The sequence below is a fragment of the Rhinoderma darwinii genome, chromosome 9, assembly GCF_050947455.1.
Source record: "Rhinoderma darwinii isolate aRhiDar2 chromosome 9, aRhiDar2.hap1, whole genome shotgun sequence".
NCBI lineage: Eukaryota > Metazoa > Chordata > Amphibia > Anura > Rhinodermatidae > Rhinoderma > Rhinoderma darwinii.
The window spans coordinates 40,623,269-40,647,122 of NC_134695.1; the positions used below are offsets into that span (position 1 = coordinate 40,623,269).

General features: G+C 37.8%; 1 protein-coding gene across 1 annotated transcript in view; it reads right to left on the reverse strand.

Moving 5' to 3' along the window:
- Window positions 1-23,854, reverse strand: part of TOX3 (TOX high mobility group box family member 3) — a 98,711-nt gene that overhangs the window by 36,861 nt on the left and 37,996 nt on the right. The window lies entirely within an intron of this gene.

Sequence of the window (23,854 nt, forward strand, 5' to 3'; positions counted from 1 at the left end):
GAGTTCAAAAATAATAAAGTACTGCCAAATTATTTGAGATTCTACCAATGTTTATTACAGAGATTTACAGTTCTAATAAAAATGAACTGAAATTATGATTTGAAGTCTTGAAGTGATGCCATTAAAGTAATTACATATGATGTTGATAGCTACAATAATTAAAATAATGATGTCGGTAATTAGTTGACTGACAACAGACATCTGTAATCAATGATAGGTCTTCAGGAGTGTCTTGCCATTTCCCCAACTCACAAAAGTAAGTCACCTTTTTTTTTATTTTTTTTAGCAGAAATCATTTCTAGGCTACATAATTAAAGATAATTATTACTATATTTCAGGACATAACACACTCCTTTCTTTCTTCCAAACCTATAGTTGTCAGCATTATTTCTAGAGGACAATCAAATACCTACATTAATATATATATATATATATATAAATATATATATATATATATATATATATATATATAAATATATATTACCAAGTGCGTCCTAAAAGTAATGGGAATAGTTTGTTACGCTCCCCACAAGGGCTGCATGAGGAAAGTGGGGATGGAGGTTGTTGCGGGGGGGTATTTCAAGTATACTGCCAGACAATCCTCAGTTGAGAACTTGTTTCGATGAGCAGAAGGAGAATTGGCAGTTCATTTCCCAAGAACTGTTAGATCGTGTGACAACTCAGCCAGAATTTTTGCATAGAGTGATTACTGGTGATAAAATATGAGTTTTTGAGTATGATTCTGAAACAAAAAGCCAGAGTGGCACACTCCTAATTCACCTTAACCGAAGAAAGCCCGCATGAGCAAATCGAGAGTCAAATCAATGCTCATCGTTTTTTTTAGACGGTCAAGGAGTTGTCCACAAAGAATTTGTACCACCAGGACAGACTTCAGTCAGCCGCGACGAGGGCTCTAAACAACCTTTTATATGAAGCACTGCTACGAAGAATGGCAGTGTCGATGGAATCGTTGTGTTCAGTCCCAGGGGAGTTACTTTGAAGGTGATCAAACCTAATTGTATGTTTTTTGAATAAAAGGATTTTTTTTGGAAGACGTTCTCATTAATTTTGGGACGCACCTCGTCTTAATATATATATATACACACATGCGAATTGTGGCCATAAATAAGATTACACTTTACAGCTTCACCATCTTTCCATTAATCACTATATAAACTCCTTTAACTTTAATTTATGGACAATCATGTCCTCAACTTTTATCATCTAAAAAGGTAATATCTAGAAATCTGATACATGTGACAATGATGACTATGGCACAGCGGATGAATCCACCATTCTGCAGATTGTACATATTTTCATTACATGGATAACTTTCTAGTTAATCACGTACACATAGGGGAGGTGGCCCCCCGGGGTGGTGCTGGTTCATGTCCCCACACTTCAAAATCTTTGTGTGCTTGTTCTTACCCCTCCTTACCTTTCCCATCCCTTATGCCACCTCCCTTATTTTCCAACAATGCAATGTTTTTAGACAAAAAGTCTTCCATGGCACTTATAGGGAAGGAGGATTGTACCAACTTAAGATAAACAACCTAATTAAACCTGCAATCCAATTGGTAGCTTCATGCCTTCATATTTGCCAGTTTGATTGTTGAAATGTTTACAGAATAAAAATAAAACAACATTTATCTCTATCATAGACGAGAAAAAGACAATTAAAAAGGGTGGAAAGAAAAGTGGTGATCACCGATTTTATAGTATTTCATGCTCCTAACAATTATGTGGACTCTTCTTTTTGTGTATGGTTATCTTAGGTGAAAACAATAAAAATATACAATAGGTTTAAGAATATTAAATAGCAAACATGTCCATGAAAATCTTTTGGATAGGCTGTAAAATCTCACAATATGACAATTCTTGTGTGGGCTAAAGGTGAAGTTAGCCAATGCCATGCCACCCTACCTCATGTGGAGGTCCACCTACTGTCCTCACTTTATAGAGCTCCTCAGCCAAAGGTTACCTGTTAGAATACTGTAACACTGAACACTAGAATCTTGTAGGTTTAGGCTGTATCTATTTCATCTTCATCCTAACACAATCAGAATAACGGTCTTTAAAACTCGAAGTTCAACGAGTCAATGTGATGGGGCTCAATCGTCCTTAGTAATGGAGTTATGGGATTTGTCACCATTAGCAAGCTAGTTTATATCTGTGACATGGCCATCCTCATATTTGTTTCTAAAAGACAGATTCCGTTCCTATAAAACGTAAGCATAGACGCAAACACAAAAACATATTTAAGGTTAACAACATCTGCAAGAAGTAACAATGGCTGAAAACCGAAATAAAAAGGAGCTATTATCTCAAGGGCCAGAACAATTCAGAAAACAAATTAGTCTTTCAGTGAAATAAGAACTGGGTTAGGAATACTCTTCTGAACAGTTAGCATGCGAATGTAATTACTGAAGAAACTACTGCTAATCAGCTGCGAACTGTATCCATTAATTAGTATTTGCCCTGGAGAAATTAGGAAAATTGGTAACAATGTTAACACCGCAATGTACTGATGAGGGACATGAGGCCCTCAGCATTTAGAGTAGCAGGTGGTTTCAATGGTCCGTCTAATTTGAAAAGCATCCACCTGAAGTACTGTGACACCTTCTGCATCTTTATCAGTCTATAATTAATAGCTTATAATTTAGGAGCAGTGTGATCAGCTGGGGACGTACATATATATCTTACATTTTCCTGGCAGGAGCTCTCTTTTACTTAAGAATAATATTGTGGTTGGCTCAGGGATGATTAAAAAGGATTCACAAAAGACATAAGCTTTGCTGGAATGTTAGCAGATTCCCCTTAGGATCCAAGAGCTCTCAGCTGTTAAGAAAAGCAAATGCCCATATTTTCTGCATGTGGTTTTCTTTTAATTACCTTGCAACTCATTCAATGTAGACAGGACCGGTTTATTACGTCAGTTATAGCTATGTAGGTTTACAAAAAAACGGCCAGAACACATACCAATATTTTTATATACTTCTTAATGAGGTAAAATGGTATTCAGTGGGAAACATACATTGTCTTATTACGTTTTTATGTTCTTCGTTGCATCTGCTTTGTATCACAGTAAATCAGTTTGTGTGTCAACCCATTGGCAGTTATAGGATTCTTTATAGGTTAGGAAAATAAAATACTGCCTCACATGAAACATCGTTATTTTCTGCCACTTGATTTATACATTTATTTAGTAAGTAGCCCCCATAAAAAAAAGATTTTTGTAAAAGGGCATTCCAATTAAATTTGAAATAAAAATATTCAATATAGTTTTTACATTTCATTGCATAAAAAAAGTCCATGGCCCCAACTAGCCCTTTCATAATCCCAAAGAGGCTTAAAGGGAGTATTTACATAAGTAATTTTGTGACAAAAAAGGGTTCATGTATTTAAATCCCGGTTTATGGTCTCAATTACCTCAAAATTGGGAAAAATGTTGGCATTTTGCCATGATTTTTCAATAATTGCGGCAATAAACCATGCTTTGACTGCACCATCTAAATAAGCCCAAAGACTCCTGTAAATACCTTAGAAATCCTTCTTTACGGTGCAGGTATTGGCGTCCATTATCAATACACGCCAATAGTACTGGTCCTTACAAGTTTATGGACTTATCCTTATGTTATTACCTATTTTTATCAGCACCTGCTGCTAAACAATGACATGACTGTATTAGGTGCTGCTACCTAACAAATAGACTACATTAAAAAGGGGGTCTGAATAAATCTGTTGTAAGAGTGTTCAGTATTTAGTCAAATACAAGTTTAATAGGATTATCCTATACAATGCAATATAGAAAAAAAAGTACTTGATATAAATATATCTTCCCTTTTTGCCAAATAAAAGAATAAAAATGGGTAAACAATTCATTAAAAGCAAATCAAATATTTATCAAACCAATCTGACCAATGGTCTCATGTACAGCGGCTGTAAATGCTACCATATGGTGTCTCCGTATAGCACTGTATTACAGAAAAACCTCCATAATACGGCAGCTAATGTAGCATGCCATGATCTTTCTTTTCTGTTAAATTCCATATGTAGCCAACAGTGTAAAAAAACTCTTCATTCCTCTATATGATTTAGAGGCTCTCGAAAGTACGGTAGGGTCCGATAGACTTCTATGGGTGCCACATTACGGCCCCATACAAATGAGAGTGGGACAATTATGAATCAATTTGGGAATTGTAAATTGGAATCAATTGTGTTATTTCTAATTATTAAGCCTATAAATGTAACAATAATAATAATTTCTATATTTGTATACATTGGTATTTACTTTTTCCGATCACTAAGGCATAAAACTTGAGATGTGTATAATTATTTCTCTTGTGCAGATAAATAGAAGCTAAATAATGATCCATACTTTTGATTTGTAATTTGCCCTAACTATTTGACCTAAATAAATCTTACTAGTGTACATACTGAAGAAACATTACATTGTGTCGTCCAGCAACTCCTGGAATAGGTTATAAATAAACTGATGTATTATGTCCTAGCAGCAGGAAAATTGATCTGTTTAACAAAACATCTCTAGAGCTCAATGTTCTGAACGTAACCAAGCACCTTTTTCATGTGTACAAGAAACAAACCCATTCTGTAATGGAACAATATGTTTCTCCCTCTGGTCTATATGTTTGATTGTGTTATTTCAGATAAAAAACAAATGTTTAACCGGTAAATGTGAAGTGACTGGGTGACAATAATTGAGAGTCGGCATTACAATTTTCAGTATATAACAACCAACTCTGCTCTAGGGTGCCCAATGATTTATTCTCATTTCCAATGCTTTCTCTGTTTCCAATAAATTGTCTGTCAGGCATAAAAACAAGAGGCCAAGTAGTAAAAAAACAACATAAAGCTGCAAAGTGTTTTAAATGCTGGATTCAGCTTTACAGTAAAGTATTATTAGGCCTCGTACAATGTGTCAATCAACGGTTAAGTCAAGGTCATTGAAAAGCTTGTCAAATACTTAATATCTTTATGTAATACTTTACAGCCGTTGCAAAAATGCAGGGAAAACGCAGCATGTAAATACACCCTAATGTATTTAGGCTAGGGCTACATGGCCTTGTTTCACCTAGGGAAGCATTTAAGTTGCAGTGATGGAGTGATTTTACTAGGATGCCTGCTAGGCCAAATGTCACCGTGTAGCCCTAGCCTTAGTGTTAGTTGCTACGGTGACTAAATGTTACATGGTTGTAGGGGCGCACGCAGGGAGGGGTTTACAGTTGCCTGGAAACCCCCTATGTACATACTAGTAGTGTCGCTAGCATCGGCATCCTGGGGCCCCGGACGGCTGCCACATTCAATTTTACCTGTGTCCTCAGGACGCAGATACAATTAAATACTACGGCAGAGCAGAGAGTCTGCTCCCTGCTCTTCAATTCACTAGGCTACAGACCACGTTAGGCCTGCAGTCTATAAGACGCTGGGACAGGATCCCTGCGCATGCCGTTGCGATTACATCACTGGATTGCGCCAGCCAATGCAATTGTTCCGCCTCGGTACCTCAGGCTGCAGGACTGAGGTGGGGCACCCAGTTACTATCTACAATTGTGGCTGTGTGGCACTGTCTATAAAGGGGGGTGCTGTGTGGCACAGTCTATAAAGGGGGGGCTGTGTGGCACTATCTGTAAAGGGGGCTATGTGGCACTGTCTATAAAGGAGGCTGTGTGGCACTGTCTATAAAAGGGGCTGTGTGGCACTGTCTATAAAAGGGGCTGTGTGGCACTGTCTATAAAAGGGGCTGTGTGGTACCATCTACAAGGGGTGTGTGTGTGGCACCGTCAACAAGGTGTGTGTAACAGCCTACAAGGGGTGTGTGTGTGGTAGGGTTGTCACGATACAAGATTCTGGACTTCGATACCGATACTTGGTGTAGTATTGCGATACTCGATACCAAAACGATACTTTTGCCAACAATAAAAAAAAGTTCTTCCATTTTCTGATGTGAGGCACGTGGTATTATAAATTTTGAATCTCCATGTGCCTCACATTAATAGTAATTAACCCCATCATGTTCCTCAGTCATAATGGACAACATTGGGTTAATGTGTGAAATACATGATTGGGTTAATTACTATTAATGTGAGGCACATGGATGTTCAAAATTCATAACACCTTGTGCCTCACATTAATAAGTGACAGAAATAATCTTTTACATTTTTCCAGTGGACATCCGGGGACATTGTTAAAATCACTACCCTATAGCCAACTGATCAGAGTCAAGAGGGTGGTAAGTCAAGAAGACAGACTATCCTCACGACTTGATCAGATGTGCAAAAAAAATTCGGATAGAGGCTATCCAAATCATGTTTTGGAGCTAAATAGACAGAAGGTTGATCTATTGGACAGGCAGGACCTGTTAGGCGGAAAGTTAAGTGAAGAAAAGAAAGTTTGTTTGCCATTTGTTTCCACCTTCTCCTCATTAAGTCCACAAATTGGTGATATTCTGAGGAGAGATTGGAAGGATTTGTATAGAGCCTTTCCGAAGATAACCGAATTTCAGGAGAGACCCATGATGGCCTACAGAAGAGGCAAAACGATTAAAAACAGTCTTGTTAGAGCAAATATTGGGTCTAATCGGAAGGGTCAAAGGTTTCTGGCACCCCCAAAGTTGGGTTGTTATCCATGCTTGGGATGTAATATCTGCGATAACATGATTAAGGGTGGTTCTTTTAACCATCTACAAACTGGTAGAGTAATTAATTTCAAGGGCTTCTTTACATGCCAATCATCGTTTGTCATGTATTTACTGAGCTGCCCCTGTGGTCTACACTATGCGGGTGAGACCACAACAGAAATACGTCTCAGGATGAGAAATCATAAATCTAACATCAAAACAAAGAGATAGGATTTACCGGTGTCAAGACACTTTTTTGAAAAAAATCATAGTTTGTCACAGTTGAGATTAAGAATCATTGATTCGGTACCTCAAATGAGACGCGGTGGTGATAGAGGTTTGGCTCTCAAAAGAAAAGAGCTAGAGTGGATCTATAAGTTTAGAAACTATGTCTCCTAAGGGGTTAAACATAGAATATCCCTATGGCCCGCATATCTGATAGAGTGGGGGGTAACTTGCCTTGAATTCTGGGGGATAGGATGGGTCTACGTTCCCGATTGGTATGGTTTGAAGTCCAATTTTGACCTCTCTTTTATGTATACATTTTTTTAATCATATTTAATTGCTTGTCTATATAAATGCTATATGGTAATTTTTTTTCACATTTTTTTTTCACTTTTTTAGATACACATGGTACTATCAAGCATTATGAGGGATTTCGGAAAGCAGCAGAGGCCTATACATTGGGATCATTGAGTCTCAAATGGGATTATATATTTTCATATTGTTATGTTAATATCTAGTACAGATTACAGCAATGTAGTATATCCAATGTGTGCAAATGTATACATAATTGTGTTAATCTGGAGTATGGTTTTTATCATATTGTGCATTTTTTATATTTTTTTAATAATAAATATATTTCTATATGTATGTGGAATTTTATATAAATATTCTTTTCCCCAATATGAGATGTCTGATTCATTGGACATATATGGCTGGGATGATATCATCTTCATATATTATGATTGCTTCTACAACCTTATTGGTGACTACAGTGACATTATGCTGCAATGGGACGTTAATTAGCTTGCTAATCTTTTGATCTTCAGACCATGATCACTTCCACTCATAATTTTTCAAATTTTCAAGTGCTTCGATTTTTCATCTATAGTGTTGCACTGCAAAATCCATTTGACCTATTGGATGATGCAGTGCAGCATCTAATCGATTCTCCAGAGTTTATACATGTTTAAATGTTGCACATTTAATATACTTTAAATTTTTTCATCCACATCGATACGGGCGCCTGCGCAATGGGAGTGGAACGCAAGTTCCGTCTCTGCGCATGCGCACTGTCGATTGCGTTGCATAGTGCGTTCCACCGGATTGAATATCCGGTTTTGACGCCATTTTGCACATGCGCAGACGATGCGTGCGAATACTACACGCTGGCTGTACGGAGGGTTTATGAAATGTAAGTCTATTGATTTTAAATTAACTAATTAACGGCCTCTGCTGTTCTCCTAATCAATCTATTTGCCCCTATTGCTCACTGTTTATGATGTATGCCCATCATCCTCTTATGTATAGTATTTTCTATGGATGTCGTTTTGAATGTTAACTCATGCACTTTATAAACAATGTTTGTAATACACTGTGATGATCATATTTGGATCCTGGTGCCGTCACTGTGTTCTATGTCTCTCATTTTATATATATATATATATATATATATATATATATATATATATATACACACACACACTCACTACTTTTGGGGTTTAAATGTTAGCCCCAGCTTCTTTTCTTTATATAAATAACTGTGTATAATGTGATTTTATGCAACTTTTAAATAGGTAATTTAAAAAAAAAAAAAAAAATATCTATAGATAGACAGAGACAGAGACAGAGACAGAGACAGAGACAGAGACAGAGACAGAGACAGAGACAGAGACAGAGACAGAGACAGAGACAGAGACAGAGACAGAGACAGAGACAGACAGACAGACAGACAGACAGACAGACAGACAGACAGACAGACAGATAGATAGATAGATAGATAGATAGATAGATAGATAGATAGATAGATAGATAGATAGATAGATAGATAGATAGATATTAAACTATTTAAAGGCCTACGTTTTTTTCAGGAAAAAAAAACAGCACCACTTTTGTGGTCCAGACATAGCCTTTTGACAAAAGTGCCACTATTTCTGGGGGGGGGGGGGGACGACAGACCCTTCTTTCAAATTCCCCACAACCCTTTAGGAGTAGCTATTTTAAACACAGCGTCTAGTGACATTACTCTACAGGAGCATCAATGTGAATAAAGTGAATACATGATCTACATGTTTATAACAAAGATAACAGAAATACGATAGCTCTTTATAAATGTAATTACTCTAAATAAAGCAACTTATCCATTACAGTAAACATGGTTTATGTAACAGAGACGGTGTAAATCAGATGCAAAAGGCACTTACTGAAAATAGCTGCAAGATTTCTGTGAGATCACTGAGCTTAAGATCTATATAAATATTCTACGTAGACTTGTAAACATTCAGCAGACTTCATAAAATCCAACATCGGAGGCTGAGTGTAGACAGAAAGCCAATGCCCACTGGAGAGCCTTGGAACAGAACAGCTTTTCAAGGCCTGGATGTAGTAAACACCACATATAGGAGACAGATGTATGTGCACTATAGCACAATAGTTTGGTCTGGATTTTCTTAAATTAGTTAAAATGTTAAAACTGTGTTTCCAGTGGAGTGTAACAAGAAATACATTTTATTTCTGATCGTCAGCTCCAAGTTGCTTAAATTTTCAGCTTTAAGAATAAGATTTCTTTGGAAAGCACAAGAAAAGAAAAAGTTTCAAAAGTTTTGAAAATATTTTCTATGAATTTTATTTTGAGAGGCCGCCATGCATGTGACCCTTTCCCCTTGAGGCTCGGGGCTATACTGTGACAACTCTTTGCCCGCAAGTCGTGGTAATAAATACAACTTCATTTTTTTCCCTGTGAGACAAGTTTGTGATCAACGCAAGAGTCTAACTTGGCAATTAAACTACAACTCTTAGGGGGGACCCAAAGCTTTTTGGACACGGTGGATTTATATTGTTAATTCCATGCTGGAAATCGGCAACAAAGTATAGTACAATGCATGTGAATGGGGTATTCATGACCCCATTCACATGTAGCAAATTTTTCCAATTGTGGATTTGAGGGCATGAATGCTTATTGTGTTGCGGATTTATCTGAATTCACCTTTATGTATACATAGATTTATTGTGGCTCATTTGGCTCAGTACATGAGTCACCAGTGGTTTAGTAATTTAGAATTATTCTATTAGAGATTGAGGAATTGATCAACCAGGTTGAAATGCTACATTTGATAGAACATACACACTTGCATTAGAGACTTTTACATGATCCTACTGAATTTGCTGTAGTCCTTACACTACTGTATTAGGAATGCAGGTATAATGTAACTACTCAGATCACATATTTATTTATATAACATATCATCGGTCGCTTTAGGTTTTGATGTAGTAGAGCTGAATTTATCCTTTAATTCTGTGTGATCCATTGCTTGTGTATTGTGATAACTTGCAGTATACTGTTAAGCGACAATCAGCACTGCTTCACATGTTTACGCACCGTAAATCAATTTGCGATAATATATTTGTAGGGTAAGTGAAAAACCTCTAGTTTTATTTTTTAACCTCTGATGTAAATTTGTGTTTTTCATACAAATATAATCCATAATTAGTCACTCCAATAATTAAGTTGCATTTAGAATTAACACAATCAACATAATTGCATACTCTACTGTAAATGTTTTATAATGTGTTCAAAATATGCATAACTCCCTGTAAGACGTCATTTCTAGTGCACTACAGAAAAGGTCATTGACGGAAAAACAATCCATGTCACTGTCTAATCGCTATTTAACAGAATGGCTGATTGAATGAAATGACAAATTCAATTAATGATGAATGCTGGGTTTAGCTAGTTTGATGGGAATCCATGTGGATGTAGGACGATACAAACAATACACCGTCTAATTAAAAGATGGAAATCTGAACTTGTTCTACGGTTGCGTGCTTACAACCTACAATGTGGCCTAGGGTCACATGGTGCAGACCGGCTGGAGAAATGACTCAGGAGGGGCCATTAGAGGATGGGTTAATAGCAGCAGCTTGAATAAATATAGATGTAGAAGACCTGAATTTCTCAATTAACCCTTCGGGGCTTCATGGTTTCTTTATCTGTCCAGTCTCTTGGCAGGGCAGTCATTCTAAACCCCCAGAGGCTTAACAAAAATAGGCTTACAGCAGCAACAAAACAAAATAAAAAAATTACTCGCCTATTAAATACCCTGCTGCTCCAGCGCCGTTGCTCTGGTGGTCCTTGTTTACTTTGTTTTCAGCGATGATGTGCCATACGTCCACATGACCTATGCAGCCAATCATTGGCCTTGGCGGTTTTCGGGCCGTACATGAAAGCATCACTGCTGAGATCAGTGATTGGCTGCAGCGGTCTGGAGGATGTATGTGACATTATTGCTGACAGCAAAGTAAACAAAGACCAATGGGGACACCGGAGCAGCAAGGGATTTACCTTGTGAGTAAAGTTTATTTTATTTTATTCTGGACAATCCCTTTAAGTAATCATTGGTAAATATTTGGCTAGTCTTTTGGACCACTGCATTAGACTGAAGTGGGCAGGCAGACAGATGTGCCCACCCTCTCCATTTCCGTAGAATGTGCCAATTTCAAATTACAGGATTCAGCAGAGTCTCAGATTACTTCTTCCCTCTAGTGGGAATAAATTGGGTGGTAGTCTAATACTGAAAGTCATGGCAACATCCCTCGCCATGACTGCAGCCAGGACCGTGATGTCACTTTTAGTTATTAACCTGATCCTAGAGGAGAAAGTATGCCATGGCTGAATAAGTCACCTCTGACATCATATCTACAGTAACTGGATTGTTACTGGATCAGTAGATTTAGGCTCTATTCACACTTTCATTTAGAACGGAAATTACAATGAACAGCTGAATCCATCCCACAACGGGCAGCAACAGTGCCCGGTGGACCCCATTGACTTACAATGGAGTATGTTGGATTCTACTAAGGTGTCCGTCATTTTCATAGAAAAAATACCGCCCCACTCAACTACTTTTCTTTAAATATAAACATTGATGCAATATCCCATGAGTGACAATATGACGAGCTGTGCCAAATGACACTCACCTCCGATCTATCTGTTTTTTACGCTATGTAGTACATATAGCAACTATTAAATAGGATAGACACAGCACACAGTATAATTGAAGTGGCTTCAGTACCTTTGTCTAATAGGAAAAAGGCAGTGTGACAGAAAAGTACATTAGCCAATACATCATTACTGTGAGTTAAAAGCCTATTTTCTTATATTTTCTCATCCAGAGTTGGAAATTATAACAGCTTATACATTTTAGATGACAAGCCTTTAAAAGCATTTGAATCAAATCCAGAGATCTGTATGAATCAATCTTGCAGTCTAAATTTATAATGATATGTCATGGAAGGCTTTGCATTTTGTAACAGAAAAGAAAAAGGTTTTGCCAACTATGCAGAATAGAAAATTGTGATTACATACGTGTTTTCTTTTTTTTTCTATTACTTTCATGATTGCTTAAATTCCACTGAGAGACACCTTTACCAGATGGGAAATCTTGAAGCTTTAATTTGCTTTTGCAAACATTAAATAAACTCATATTTCTAAATGCGTCCTGACTGTTTTAATAAGGAATATGATACAACACGACATGTGCGGACATTTCAAAGTAAAACTGATGGTTGTATATGTCACACTTGATTAAAAATAACTCCAATCATTGCATAATTTAACATTGATGAAAGATACCAGTGATGGCCAGGTTTGAAGATAGTAGTTTAGTGATGGATAACCCTATTTTTCTACTTCAGTAAGGTCAAATGATACATTATTTCCAGCTGCAATTTTTAAAATCTTTCCTACCTTAGCCAAAGCACTTGTGTACAAACACGTTATAAACATATGATTGACACATTTCCTCATGTGGTCAATTGTGAAAGTACAGCTATATGAGGTTATGAGTTTTTCTTTAAGTATGTTAAGCATGAACATTGCTGGAATGGCACTGGTGGAGGTCTAAGTTTTGTGTGTGTGTATAGTATATATTTCTACCAGAGGTTGTCTGCTTTGGACGATCCCTATCTTTTAGTAAGGTTTAACTTGATACATGGTGTCCCGCTGACAACATGACCATCTTACATAAAGGAGTTTTCCGATATCAATTTTTTTATTTTATAGGGATATCCCTGTTGTAACAATGGTGCCCAGCTTTGTTTTTCATTCATTTGACCCACAGTATGCGCACTGTGGTCGATCTCCGCTTTGCTTACATCGGGAACAACCTCTTCTCGCTCGTTTCCTGTACTTCTCATAGCGTGCAAATCCCAAGATGCCTAGCGTAATAGGAATTGAGCATAGGCTGGGGGGGAGGACAAGTCACTCAGGCGATGAGAAAGCAGAGAATTGAGCATGCTTAGTGTACACTGTTTGTGTATCACCCACACATGTTCAAATATGGAGGAGGCAGAGTATCCGGTCTACCCATTCCCACAGTGTACAGTGACGTCAGGAACGACGTGCTTATACATTGAGCCTGCTGGAAGAGGGGAAGTGATAGCTCATGTATGGGGCAGCGACGGAAGTTCGTATTTACTGTAGGCGACGCATTACGTGACCGGTTGTAAGTTACGGCGCTAGGAACAACTAGGGAAACATAAGTATATTACAAACTACATTGTTTTGAGATATTTAGTTAACTACGAATTAGTTAATTAATCCCAGAATATCCCTTTAAGCAGCAAGTGTACAATTCCTCTACAATGCCATCACAGGGAATTAAAAAAGCATTACATAGCTTCCATTTAAATCAATGGGCTGTCCGTGTAATGCAGGGACATGCTGGTTTCTCCCGAAATGCTCTTTGCTCTACATAATACATGAGGGTCTTGAAAGAGGCAGCCACCAATATTAACTCAACTACAATATTCGAAAATGGGTTTTCATGGTAGCGTTTTTTTAAATCATCACAAAGTTACTTGCAAATTTCTTTCCCAGAATGAACATTGCAGTCACAGCGCAGTCTCTGAAAAGTCACAATTTTACAATAGCTTGCAGGTAAAGCCGGGGAGTCCTAACCTAAAGCGGAAATTAAGTGAAAATGATCTTGTGGTATGTCAAAGTTACATCTCTGAAGTTCTCGTTGGTGAAGTTTGTGATTTCAAATCTCCATTGATTTTTCTGAAGAAAGCAGCTTTATTAAATGCTGTAACCCTTGGAATGGATCAGAAATTAGAATTACTAAAAAATTGCCACTCTAAGGAAAATGGGCATTCAATTTGGAAATTGATGGTAGTCTGAAATCACAAACTTCACCAATTTGATCTTCTGACATGTATCTATGACATACCAGAAGATCCATTGACTGGATTATAACTTTTCAGTTATGGAAAGGGTGAACAGGGTCTAGACAGATTGCATTATGTAGCATATTCTAACATGAGATGTAGGCAGGGTCGGAGTGGCCAACCGGGATGCTCCGATGGACCCAGGCTCTTACACAACAATGGACCCATAATACAACAGAGCCCAAAGATCAGGCAGAATGTAAACCCATTCAGAACCAATCACTGTACACTAAGGTCTATTTGTTATGGTTTTATTAACAAAAAAAACATTAAGACCTAATTGATGATATGTCTCGAGTGTACAAGGAGAACATTTATGATGCAACTAAAAGTGGATGTGCACATGTTCTGTATAGATAGGGAGTGGGCTCTCATCTCCTCTGGTGGGCCAAAGATCCTCAGTCTGACACTGGATATAGCATTCAACCAAAGAACAGGAACCAAGCTCTCTTCTCCTTTAATTCAACCTATGGAAAGAGGGAATTATCCAAACCAACAGAGACAAACAAACAGATTTTTTATGATTATGTCTTTCTTAAAATCTCTGTTGTAAATGACTGAACCTTAATCTGTTTCCATTTCTATTTTAGTGGATCCGTTTATTTCACAGTTTATTTTTTTGGTAAACACAGAGCATGAGGAACATGAAGAAGCAGGTGATAACATTTTTACAGTCACGATAAAATAAAAAAAAGTCATAAAAGACAACGCGTCTTCAAAACAGTGTCCTGAAAATCTCCTGAATCACTGGAGCCAACCCGGCTTTATTCCAGAACAGTTAATTGTTATTGTTTGCAGAATAGTGACCAGCTACAGTGCAAACCAGTCGTTCAATATATATACATTTAAGAAACACACGTTGGTAGGGAGTGACTCATATATCAGTCTATTATATGCTACTAGGCTAACTGCATTAAACAAATCGCTCTACCCACAGCTGAAGAATAGAAGCTATATACAGAGCAGAGGTTATTGTCCAATTTAAATCTTGGCTCCGTTCCCAGAACTGTGCAAGATTCCAATTTGTGAAAATGTTGCTCTTTGCTACTGCCAGAAAAACTGCAGAAAATGGTATTGGGTGCCATCCAGAAATATGTCTGCAAAGTGCCAATCAACAAGTCACTGAAGATTAACAGTATGACTGTACCAAATTAATTTAAATTATAGAAACATATGGTGGAGTTGTTTGCTTTGCACTTATCGCAACACCTGCTTTTCGCAAAATAGCGATGGACGGTGTGGGGAGATCAAAAGGGATAGCTGTTAAATACACTGGATTTCATGTTGCAATGACAGCAAACATGTATAGCATAGTTATTAAACTAAGATTAGGTCTCAAGTTATTGTCTGCGCTCTTCAGAAAAGACATGACGAAAAAATTCCTTGGGCAGGTTTCAATACGAATTGCGGTTCTTAGGACGGATGTATTTCTTAGATTAATATACTGAAAATGACATACATATAATGTATGCCATAAGTAGAACACCCTTTATTATGTTTTGTTTTTTTACAGAATCAGCGCCACTCTGGTGTATAGACTCTGTCTGGTAGTGCAACTCAGCCTCATTCAAGTAAAAGGACAACAAAAATAATTTTGGGATATAATAGAAAGAGATTAGAAAAAATAAAAATATTTTTCTTGTCCCTTATTACGGTTTCTTTGGGACAATTTTTTTTTCTTATTTCTAATCGCTTTCTATTATATCCCAAAATTCTTTATGTCGTATCCCAAAGCTGTATAAAAAGTTAATTCACTTTGAAATGATGATTCAACCACGATTCAAGTATGGCAGACAAAACCATTGGTTATAAAATAAGAAAATGACAATAGTCACAATCATTGGTCAAACCTTGCTGTTCACAAAATAAAACTGTAATAATTTAACAAGGATATTACAAGTCATCTTGGAGCTCATATCCAATACAGAACGATAATAATGATGTCGCATGTTAAAATTGCATCCTCCGATGACATCATAAAATAAATCCCCAATAACATTAATAATACAGACATATGTATATATTTTATCAATTTCAGCCACCCATTATCTTCCTCTACTGTAGTTCAGGACTGAGAAAAGAATTAATAGATTGGACTTTTCTTGCAGTTTCTCTTGAGTGGTTTCCCATTATTGCTTGGCTAACAGAAACCCATCAAACAAATGGCCTACCACCGAAATAAATATTAGATTTGACCTACACATCTGAAAGGAATGAGAACAATATCAGCTTACTTTAGGTCCAAATATGACACTGATAAATGAAGCTGTGAATTTCTATCAGGCTTTTAAAGAACATGTGCAATTCCTCGTACATGTGACTCCAGCACGGACAATTTTATTCATTCATCTTCATTAGAGCCTCTTGACCCTGCTCTCAGTATCATCTCACAAAATGCACAGCCTAGTCACTTAAGTTTTAGGCCAGCAATTTATAGGCTAGAAAACGGTGTGTAAAACCGGATCAAGATGTATCAGACCATAGTCTTTAAGCGTTATAGAAGTGGTTCCATAGTGGGACAACCAGGCAACATGATTTGAACAGGAGGTATTGTTCTTTCCCTATTACAGTAGCACATGTTACAGCATGACTCCTGATGCAGTCTATGCTCTCCAGCAAAAATTTTGCAATACTGAAGACTATTCTTTTACACTGAGCCATACACATTTGTACCTCATTCAAACGGCCATGCCCGGAATCACGGGCCGTGACTGCGGGCAAGGCCAGCTGCCGTTGGCCGTGGACAGCCGCCTGCATCCTCGGCCCATGCTCTCATACAAAGTATGGGAGCACGGACCGTAAAAAGCAAAAGACATGTCCTATCTACGAAGGTGTCCGTGAACAATAGAAGTGAATGCGTCTAATTGCGGTCCGCAATTACAGATGATTTTTACGGTCGTGTGTATGGGCCTTTAGAGTAAGGTTAAAATCCTTTTTATGACACATACATTTTAATACCAATGATTCTGTATTTGTAAAACATAAAATTATTTTCACTTCAACTGGATGAAAGTCCCTATGAGAGGTCTAGACTGCATGAACACTCAATCTTGGGGACAAAACATGTTTATATATATCTATACATATGTCAGCGTATAGTGACTCCTTAGCCATACACCCTGTCATGTAATGGAATTTAAGGTAAAAAATAAATAAATGGGATAATATGTTGAGACATTGACATACAAATTCTTTACTAAACTCTATTGCTCAGTTTCATGTCTTTTTAAACAAGTTGCCAAATAAATTTATACTTTTTAAGGATGTGCTGTAAAACTGTTCCTTTTTCCAACTAGTGTTTCTATCCTGCCATGCAGAGCAGTGCTAGTTGACTGTCACCATGTGACCCAGGCAGTGTTGGACTCAGGTTCCTTTAGCCCCCCAGGAAATTAAGCTGCGGGTCTACCTTCCATCTATACAAAACATGTGCATGTTGCATTGTAATATTTTTAGGCTGTATTCACATCTGCATTGTAAATTCTATTTGTTCCTTTTTTGGAGCAGAAAATGGAATTGAAGCTGTGATGGATCCACTACACGATGGACATGAACGTCACCCGATGGACCTCATTCACATATAATGGGGTCTATCTGGTTCGGTCATGGTGTTCGTCATTTTGCTGAAAAAGATAGCACTGCATGCTGGGCTATTTTTGCAAAGCAGATGTGAATAGAGCCTTTGTTATCATTGCACATATAGGACATATCATCAATAAAGTCTAATAGGTTATTTTGGAATCATCCCATTAGAAATAGACCCTAGTGGAGAGGGATTGGTACCAAAGTCAGCTCCAAATGGAGTTATATTTTGCTGGTCCTATGGGGACCATTACTGTGTCAGGGCACAAGCCCACTAGAGAATCCTCTGGTAATCCAGTGGAATCCTGAGCCCTACTCATAAGAGGCACATCCCAAGGGAATGGTGGAACTTCGTTGCTCAATATTATTAAAAATCTCATCACGTGATAATCCTTTAATATTCCTTATTTATGTGATAATAACTATCCTATAGAAGAATATGTCCTCTGATTCACCTGTATGGTCACCAGTTTGTGCTAGACCCTGAGAACAAACTTTTTAGCCCACCATTGAGGAACGGTGTCGGCATTTTTTCTTAGGAATAGTTTATTATTCATTTGTTTTCTTTAACAATTGACAATAAAAGACAAACTCATTTACTTAAACGTGACCCATCTCAATAGTTCAGTTGATATTGCTCTATATTATAGAAACACTGAAAGCCGTGCCTGGCTTACAAAAGCTCTCAATCTAACAGATCATCATTGGAGAACACTCCTTGTTTGCTATTTCCCAGCTGTGAGCCAATGGTAACAGATGGAAAGAGTCACACAAAGCTTTCCTATGACCTCTTATTGTGAAGAGAAGCCACTGAAGCATTAAACAACCTGTTCTTATTTTCTATGTTTCCTTCCTACTATCTAGATGAGAGTCTCCAGTGTACGGCAGTCAAAGACTATGTACTGAACTCATAGGCACCAATTACTAGCACGGATTTAGCGGAAGATCCAGTATTCTCCACTAAAACATAATGCAAATCCAAAAAGCTATGGACTATCATACACTCTATATATTGCTGAGCAGCATAGGCTTCTACATTGAAGACATGTTACATAGCACTGCATTTCTATGCATATGTAGAACCTATATGTAGATCAGAATCCCAACATATGTTTTGTTGCTCAGATTTACGCCATTTTAGATCACTTGCTTATTTCATACACTCTGACTTCACAGTGTGTTTGTTATAGTGTAAAATGAATTTTTTAATATGTGTTTTTAGAGAATCGTAAATTACAGAAAGTTACGTTGCTGCGCTGACAATGTGTAAATGTTGATTGTCTCGTTCCAGAAGGTCAAATTTGATGGCAGGAAATGCAGTCAGGAGATCGGGTGGTACTGTTACCTCGGCAATAGTACTGCCTGATCTGCCGGCTGTTTCTCCCGCTGGAGTCGAGAACGCCAACAACATCAACAGTCCCCTTTAAATAGTAAAGGTTCTAAGTGACTCAACTGTCTATTTAATGGCCATGAATGGCTTCTGATACTGTCTTAGGCCTCATGCACACGACCGTAAAAACTCCCGTTATTACGGGTCGTAATCACGACCCGTAATAACGGGCTCATAGACTTCTATTGGCGACGGGTGCCTTCCCGTTTTCTCACGGGAAGGTGCCCGTTCCGTTAAAAAAGATAGAACATGTCCTATTTCTGGCCGTAATAACGGCACGGACAGTCCATAGAAGTCTATGGAGCTCTCGTAATAACGGGTGGCTACATGTGTGCACCCGTCATTACGGCAGCGTTGCTAAGCGACGTCAGTAAATAGTCACTGTCCAGGGAGCTGAAAGAGTTAACTGATCGGCAGTAACTCTTTCAGCACCCTGGACAGTGACTACCGATCAGTATAAACCTGTAAAAAATAAAAATAAAAGACGTTCATACTTACCGACAACTTCCTGCTTCCTCCAGTCCGGTCTCCCGCCCGTTGCCTTGGTGACGCGTCCCTCTCGACATCCGGGCCGACGTCCTGGATGACGTTTCAGGCCATGTGACCGCTGCAGCCAATCACAGGTCAATCACAGGCTGCAGCGGTCACATGGACTGCCGCGTCATCCAGGGATGTCGGGCTGGATGTGAAGAGAGGGACGCGTCACCAAGACAACGGCCGGGTAAGTATGAATTTCTTTAACTTTTATTACAGAAAAGGCTGTCCCTTCTCTCTATCCTGCACTGATAGAGAGAAGGGGCTGCCGATTAGTGCAGTGCTATTTTGCTGCCAAAAACGTGCTCGTAAATACGGGTGGAATACGGGTGACACCGGACCCATATTTACGAGCACGGGTTCGTAAATACTGGTGCAAAACGGGTGGAATACGTGTGACACCGGACCCGTATTTACGCCAGTATTTACGGGTGTGAAAAAATACGGTCGTGTCCATGAGGCCTTAGTATGTTTATGGACAGGGAGTCCATTAAGAAAAAATGTCTGCCATGTAGTCAGACTCTTATCTGCTATTGTGGTGAACTCCAAAAACATTTTACAGCTTAAAAAAAGCCCTACTAAAAATCATAAAGTTGTTATCCTGTGTGAAATCTTAATTTCTGATTTAGCCAAATTATCTCAATCTCTACACTGTGCTGAGTGAAAATACCAATGTCATCTTATACAGTGACCATAGTTTTTTAAAGACCCTGAATGGTATTTCAACCATAAATAGTATGCATACGTACATTGCTCCTTTTTTCCTAAAGATCTGCCTATGTAAATGTCACCTTACACTGTAGCACTGGCATTCTATTCATGGACCAGGAGATCAATATGAACAGTGCTATACAGATTTTGTAAACCAGGATTTATCACCTATTTGTTCTGTGCACTGCGATAGCTCATCCACAGTTCCATGGAAAACCAGAAGTAAAATAATAGCACTGCACATCATAGCAGAAATGAGAAACTCAGCTCTGCTACATCTGGTAGTCCATCCCAAACTGCAGTGTTGATAGATACACACACAATACTTAAAACAATGGCTGCAATCTATGGTCCTCCAGGGGCGTTACCATAGGGGGTGCAGAAGTAGCAGTTGCATTTGGGCACCCGTGCCTGTGGGAGTCTAAAGACCGTTCTGCCACATAAAAAAGTATTAGAAATACCACTTCGTAGTTGGGGGGGGGGCGCTGCTACAGATTTGCATTGGGGGGCCTTGGAGCTTCAAGTTATGTTTCTGGGCCATTTCTTAAAAATGTTATTTCACAGATCTTTAAAGGACATACCAAATCATATGTACTGTAAACTGAAATTATTATAACAAAATATCACAATGTTAAAATAAAAATGCTCAAGTACTTTTCGATAATGTATAATGTTTCCACTTTCCTGAAATTTCAAATTTATTTGTAATCATAATGGCAAAAAACTACTATGATTTACGAGCTAGAATGTCAAAATCAAACATTTCCCATTACGATGGAAGTGCTCATCCAAAATACATTTCTCTTCTACATCAAGCTTCCATGTTATTAGCCTTCCTTTAACTCACAAACACACGCCAATGTCAATTTCAAGCATTCAAGGTCACAGTCCTACATTGTAGTTTGCAAATTTACCGTCTTACTCAAACATTTTCCATTCAGCCGCTTTTATGTAGAGCTAACAATTCAATAATGCAATATTGCACAGTGAATTTTAATAATGTATTATACAACCCAGAATAATTCCCTCAGTTTTAGAGTCTTAGAATTAATGAAGTCTTATTAGTTTCTTTTCACTGCTTCTGTAATTATTCTTTCCAGAATTTTTTTTTTTAACTTAAAGAACATTTTTAAATAATGTGATTCAGTTTTCCTCTGTGCATGATAAATTTAACATGACACGCTCTGTAACTGACATTTTAATGAGCAATTATACGAAGAAAATGTATCTACAAATTAATTTGAAGCTAAATATACACTTCACATGCCTATGTACTAAATGTATAGAAATTTGTCAAACAATATTTTTTATTTATGGTTAAAAAAACCAAAAACAGATTCCTGAAAAAAAACATTAGTAATGCAATACTGACCTTGAAGTGTTATTCCTGGTTTATGCAGATAAAGGCGTCTAAAAAAAATAGTCTAATATTAAAATCTTGTCAATTCTTGGATTATGCTATATCATAGGGATTTTCTTGCCTATTTATGGGTCTAGGGTAATTCTGCCTGGTTTGGCCTTGTTGCTCAATTCTCTATTAAAGTTTTCCAAAAATATTGAAATGAAGAAAAAGTTCACCATGTGATACAAAACATTCTATAGACAAAACTTAACTTGAATAGGGCTGAGCTGAAATGTCAGACACAACCTTAGGACAAGAGTGGTGCCAATTCTGGATAGAAGTCGACTCTTTGTTTCCCAATCTCATACAACCCCTTTAACTTCCAAATTCTTAGAGATTAACTAAATTACACAACAACACATACAATTGGATTGGATTTGTAACGAACTGCGGCATTTTAAGTTTGACTATAGTTGTGCCTTTAGAAATGTATTGAGTTTGCGAAACCTTATTATTGGGCCTTGGAAAATTTACATCAATTGCAACATATGTGTGATGAAATATTGCTACAAACTACATTGAATTAAATGGAGACTGTCAGGGTTGTGTAACAGTCTATAGAGATTGAGAAAAGTTGTGCATAACAAAGCGCCAGGCATCACACAGCACAAGTTACCGTGTAGCATTAGATTTCTGGTGTCTTAAAAATTTAGTAGAATGGAAAAACTAGGGGGTCTATGCACATGGAAAAATGGTCCAGCACACAGAGTCCCTATGCCGTCATATGGCACCTCCATGAGGCACTGTATTCCCCCTGAGAAACAATTCTTCTAGTGGAGAATACCTCCGTAATAAGAACGTGTCACCATTTTTCTTCTATTAATGTTTTTTTCCCACAAATTTTGTATGAAACTTTCATGTGCACTATGAGGTACACTATGGGGACATAGCAGTCTATAGGTCCTATTACAAATTCATTAAAACACAGATCCATTATAGAGTCATGTACATAGTCCCTTAAGGCCCTTTTACACGGGCCAATAAACGGGAAAACATGGGTTCATATGAATGCTCGTTCCTGATCATTGCCCTGTGTAAACACTCGTTCATCGGCTGCTCTGCTCGTTTATGCAGCAAGAAATATTATCACTGTCGGCAGCACATCTCCCTATGTAAACAGGGAGATCTGCTGCTGCTGAAATGATGGAAATGTATGTAGGGGGACCAGCGATCATAGTAATGATCGCTCGTCCCCATACATAACCAATCATAGCTCCTTGTGAAAGGACCAAACGAGCGCCCATCAACGAGGTGCTCTTTTTCATGGCCCAAATTGGGCTGTGTCGTAGGACCTTTAGAGTTATAAATGTGCTATGATGAGGTAGCTCTCTTCTAAATGACTACAAAATTCACCTTGACTAGGACAATCTTATATTATTAATGTTATTTCTGTATTATGCTTTAAAGGGGATTTGTCACTAGTTTATTAATTAATCTCCAAACTAATCTAATAGGCGCTCTGCTGGTGATAACTACGGTGTGATTTGTTTTCAAAAACGTTTATTATTAGCATCCTCTTTCATGCAAACACATGTGAACTGCTGTCCTAGGTGGTCCACAGCCCAAGATATAGCCATTTAAAGTGATATCCCTTCCCTCCAGCCTCAGTCTCTCACACTGTGTGAAGCAGCTTCATGCTGATAGGACAGCGTCAGAGGCTGTGAGGTGGCTCCATCTCAGGAGAATCGCTACCGTTGACTTGTGTAGTATAGGCTCATTTGCATATTTAGAAAATAAGTTCATAACTTAAAATAATACACGTTTCCGGACACAATTTTGACCAGCATTATCAGTGTGACAGCGCCTATTAGATTAGCTAGGAGATAGGGCATTACTAAACTAGTGACAGATCCTCTTTAAGTTATTTTGTGTTTGTTGTTATAAAGATCACATTTTTACTTATCCCTTTTATTTGTTCTGGTATAAGATACACATGCTTTAATCACATGTAACGTGGCAAACAATTCTAAAAGCTCATTTTATTGTGTATGTGGTTCCAAGTTTAATGCATTTAAAGTATTTTAATTAAATTATTCATAAACATTGTGGTCATTGAGTGGACTCATTGCCATGTTAATGCATTTAAAAACCTAATATGTCAAGTTTGCTTGAGGACTCAAACTATGTATGCTGGATTTCCAAATTCATTTTG